The sequence below is a fragment of the Ascaphus truei genome, chromosome 4 (genome assembly GCF_040206685.1).
Source record: "Ascaphus truei isolate aAscTru1 chromosome 4, aAscTru1.hap1, whole genome shotgun sequence".
NCBI lineage: Eukaryota > Metazoa > Chordata > Amphibia > Anura > Ascaphidae > Ascaphus > Ascaphus truei.
Genome location: NC_134486.1, coordinates 260,492,142 through 260,497,900, shown reverse-complemented (window position 1 = coordinate 260,497,900; position 5,759 = coordinate 260,492,142).

Genomic DNA, 5,759 nt, shown 5'->3' with positions numbered 1-5,759 from the left:
AAATCATACAAATTTATGATTTATGAAGCAATCGAATCAATGCCAGAGAAAAGTGCAAACGTGGCCAAAATCTATGACTTGATCCAAAAGAAATATCCATACTACCAACAACCTGACATACTACGAAATTTTAAAACTTCTGTACGATTCACTTTATCCGCAAATGAATGTTTTGAGCGTGTCCATGATTGGCTAGATCAACGATATGGATGCTGGCATGTTGCGCCATCATTTAAACTTACCATGGAACATATCTTCTTTTAAATAGCATATTTTTGCCTAATACCAGTGACACTGAAGCCGCACCGACTGTCGCGTCTGCTTATATACCTGCACCCTACATTCATCAAGACCAGATGCAAGATGGACATAACTACTATGATATGTATCCAAACTTATATGGGCAATACCAATGTGGATGGGAAAACAACCAACAACTGTACGTACCTCCAGACGTCTTGTTTGTAGAAGCCATTGCAGATCCATATGACGCCCTCATGGAGATGTGTGTGATTCAGGATTCAATGGTTGCCTCAACCATGGATGATACTGTTGTGCCTTCCTGCAGCGAGCAGTTGCAGCCAAATCAGTTTGGTAAATACAAATTTCGTTATGCCTTTACTCAAATTATATATGTCTACATTAATAATATACACCATTTGTTAGCCAAATGAGTGTATACAGCTTAACATTGCAGACAGGCTTACATGTAGTGTGCAAAAAGACATTATTTCCTATAACAATATACTACATGACGAACCATTAGTACACATTGGTGACGGAGTCCTACATCCTAGATTATTATCGCTTTTAAAGTATCATTTCAACATGTTACACTAACTGTAACACACACACACACCTCATTGTTTAGCATTCAACATATAAAAACAAAGTGTCGCCCACATATGACGTGGGACCGTGGTCATGTCCCAAGGCATCCTTAAAAAGGTTTACCGATGCAAGCCCCACCCCCAACCAACATGCGCGCGTGAAACCATATTGGCTGTGCCCGTAGCTTATTGTTACGGTCAGTGCAGTGTGTCATGCGTGCGCGTCGGTGGGGCGGTGCGTGCACAGCGCTGGAGGCCAATGTTAATTCAGTGGGAGGGGTGTTTGCGTGCATTTCACGGTGCCTTAACATGACGTCACACGTATTTTGTTTGCTCATTGGCTGATCGTCCGTTTTTTCCGTGGGCACTGGTCCGTTTACAAAGTTTAGATTTGTACGTGTATAGAAGTGAATTTGTTTCGCTTAAATATCATAACTTCCAGCCATGATATGTGTACTGCTAGAAGCACCATGGAGGGACATGTATTGAACGCACAACGTACACATCGTTTTGCGCATGCGCTAAGACTTAGTCCACACATTTGTGACGTGCGCGCGCAACAGACGTTGTGCGCGCACATTATTATGTATACAGGCACCGGAAAAATCATATCAGTAGTAATGCCAGCAACGCCATTCAAAAAATGACACAGTTCTGTATCTGTAGTTTTATGCTTGAAGTTTAAACATATACATTACTTATGCGTGAATATCCACAATCATATAGAGATGTGTTAAGCGTTGTCATGCTGATACATATATAAATGTGCCATCTTTGAACATCATGTGTTTGCTGTATTTCACAGATGTCGCGGATGAATACATGGGACCAATGTATGATTTCAGATGAGCCAATCGTTATATTAGATGATTGTGACGACGAGAGAACAACTATTATAATAAATATGTAACAATGCTTTCAATGATTGGTGCGCAGATTAACAATCACTACATAATGTTATCCTATTATGCAAATATTTACTATGCACTTAATTAACATAAAGATGTTGCTAAGCACTGAATTAGAACTTATGTTGTTTTTTGGTTCTTTTCTACTAACATTATATGTATTGCCATGTGATATATGCAACCAACATTATCACTCAGCAAACACATTAATCTACTATATATTATAATCTCACGTGTGACTTGTCAAAGAATGTAAATGCTACATAACAACTCATAGACATTGTATCTGAACGTACACAATAACAATAGGAAGGTGATAGAAACTGTTTACTTGTGTGCATTTTATATTTTCACCTAAGTTGTAGTGCTAACCTAACATGCATGAGCTAATGAATGTTAGTTAAAGATCATGAAACCATGAACATTTGTGTGTAAATTTTATTCATACGACTAACTATAGTTTAGTGTTATTAGTAAACGTTCAACACATACATAGCTAAGTGAGGCCGATGATTAAAGCAACATTTTTATGTTTGTTTATATTATTTCACGTAGAAATACATGCATCACACAAAAAGTACAACACACACACACACACACTGTTGCTGAAATGTGTGCGTATGCAAATGTCCACTTCATTTATGTTCATATGTTGACATTAGTTATAAAGGATCATGATCATTATGAATAACTAACGTGAATGAAATAAAAATTATATTAACAACATTGTCATTGTGTTGAATGAATTAGGAAAAGTTGAGAAGCCAAAGAACTATACTTTGGAATGGTGTTAACATTTTGACATATGTTACATGTATGTCAAATCAACACACATCTTTCACTTATACATACACATGTGACAATGTAGTAATGAACATGAAGATGAAGTGATACAACAACTAATCACATACATTGCAATGTTAATGATGTTTAAAACATTGGGGTCTTTTCATGCAAACATGCATTGAGTGTTAACATCACTCATGTGCATCAATGGATGTTCTCCTCCCATAATCAATAGCTGAGCAGGGTTTATCCCCTTCTCTCCCCCCACCCCTATATTCCATGAATGGATGTTGTTACGTTTGCTAAATTACATGTTATGTAATGTCCCTAATGATTTTAAAAGACACTGCACAATAACCACCAACTGTAGCTAAACGCACGTACACAATACAGAAACGACATGTTTCAATTGTCACATCTTTTTCATTACGTTCTGTTTATAAATCCTGTAACTATACCTGTATCGAGGTTTGCACATCTTATGACAGATGTGAATTGAAAAACATACCATGAGCAGTCATTGAAGTGATATTCCTTGAAAAAGAAAACATGAATGAATATAAATCATTGTCCTGACATGTTCATTAAGGTAAGCAACACACAGAATTGAACATTTTGTGTGTGATATGAAACAACATCTATAATTCGTCAAATATGATCTGAAATACACAATAGTGTACACATCATTGTGACTCACATGTCACACTGCAAAAGAAACATTGTATGTAACCATACTGCACTAGCTATTGACTATGGACATAGTAGGTTTATTGTGTATGCATAACCAAAAAGAGCAAGTACATAAAATATAGATTTAGTACACATTATTTCTTCACGTACACACAACACCTTTTATTGGTAAGAAGTATAATACAACCTGTTGATGAATGACATACCGGTGCCACATGCAATTGTCCACACAGCAGAGAAGAGAAAGATGTGCGAACCATATTCATCTGTTTCTTAAGTGAATGGAATTTGGACAAATGTATTTATCAGAACAAAGAATGAATACATCTATGTAGTACTATGAACATATATGTATTTGCTTACATGAAAAATATGTGTTTATGACATTCAGACGTGTCTCAACACCACTGGCTGTTTGGTCAGTGTCAGCTGGTAAATTGACGGGATGCTCCTCCCTGACGTATGTCTGTTTGTACATTATTGCGGAGTGCCACATTGTGCAAAATGCAACATGCAATTATAATATCAGACACTTCAGCAGGCTTATATTGAAGTGTCCCACCAGTTCTATCGAGACATCTAAATCTTGTCTTGAGAAGCCCAAATGTCCTCTCTATGACGGATCACGTAGATATGTGGGCAACATTGTACCTCTCCTCTGCTTCACTTTGAGGGTTTGCCACAGGGGTCAACAGCCACGGCCTAATTTCATATCCTGAGTCACCTATAATCCATCGTGCACAAATATGAAACAATTTGTGTTAACATTATTACATACAACATTTCCTAGAAAACCAAGAGTTGTTTGTTAACACATCATAATATGTACTCACCCACCAGCCAACCAGGTCCAAAATTGCCTTCTTCAAAAGCATGGAAGACTGATGAGTTTCTCAGGATAGAGGAATCATGACTGGAACCAGGGAATTTGGCTACCACATGCATAATCTTCATTGTGACATCGCATACTACCTGTACATTCAGGGAATTGTAGTTCTTACGGTTGCGGTAAGCATGCTCACTCTGACTAGGCGGGATCAAAGCAACATGGGTTCAATCGATTGCACCCATCACACATGGTATCCCGGCTATGGCTTTAAAGCCATTCCTGACTTACAGCCACTCTGTGTGCTCTGTTGGAAAATGAATATAATTCCTAGCGCTTCTATTGAGTGCACATAGAAACTGGGTAAAGGCCCGCGAGAATGTAGATTGCGAGACCCCGCCCACTATGCCCACATTTGTCTGGAATGACGCGGAAGCAAGATAATGTAATGAGCACAGCATTTTAACAAGCCCAGGGACAGCACGACCTCTGGCTGTCACAAAATCTAAATCTCCCTGTATCTCTTCATAAAGAGCTAAGATTGCTGCTGAACTCAAACGATAGTGACTTACAATCTCCTCCTCACTCATCCCATCTAACAGGGTTCTCTCCCTGTATAAACGAGTATGAGGCACAACTTCTCTCCTCTCTCTTCTACTCTCATCTCCTTGCCCTATCCCTCTCCCTCGACCTCTCCCTCGACCTCTCCCTCTCTTGTCCGCGTGCCTGTCCCTGTCACTGTCCCTGCCACTGTCCCTGCCTCTGTCCCTGTCCCTTCCTTGGCCTGTGACATCCTCTCCATCAGCAAGCCTCTCGTCCAATAGAATCTTCCTCCGTCTCATAAACATTCGCATCATTTTCAGGTCTGTAGCTGTGAATGCGCAGGTAATTGCCCTCCTTTAAATACCTTTGTGATGATGTCAGGTGACTTGCTGAAGTGCAAGGTGTTACATTAACATATCCAAGTAGTTCACTCCCAACGTGTATCCAGTAGCAATTAAAATAATTATTTATGTGTGTTCACCAGGCAATCATGATAGTTGAGAATGATGTAACGTTAAGCTTTGTACAAGCATTTATTGTCAAGTATTTCTGGAATGTGTAATGCATGTACCACTTCTGAACGCAACACTCAGTCATCTAATTAGGATACAACCATGACATTGACGTTGAGAAACTACGTTGCAACATGTGTAATTTGGCATGTTATTGTCACCTTACACCTACTGTACAAACCAAAGTTTCTGAATGTCTCTCTGCTATATCATCCTGGATGGCCCTCCGCCGCCTTAAACTCAACATGGCTAAAACAGAGCTCCTCATACTTCCTCCCAAACCTGGCCCTACTACCTCCTTCCACATTACTGTTGGAACTACGATCATTCACCCAGTAGCCCAAGCACGCTGCCTTGGGGTCACACTCGACTCCTCTCTCACATTTGCCCCTCACATTCAAAACATTTCTAAAACCTGTCGCTTTTTCCTCCGCAATATAACAAAGATACGCCCTTTCCTCTGTTGCTCGACTGCTAAAACTCTGACTCAGGCCCTCATTCTCTCCCGTCTTGATTACTGTAACCTCCTGCTGTCCGGCCTTCCTGCCTCTCACCTGTCTCCCCTACAATCTATCCTTAACGCTGCTGCCAGAATCACTCTACTCTTTCCTAGATCTGTCTCAGCATCTCCCCTCATGAAATCCCTCTCCTGGCTTCCGATCAA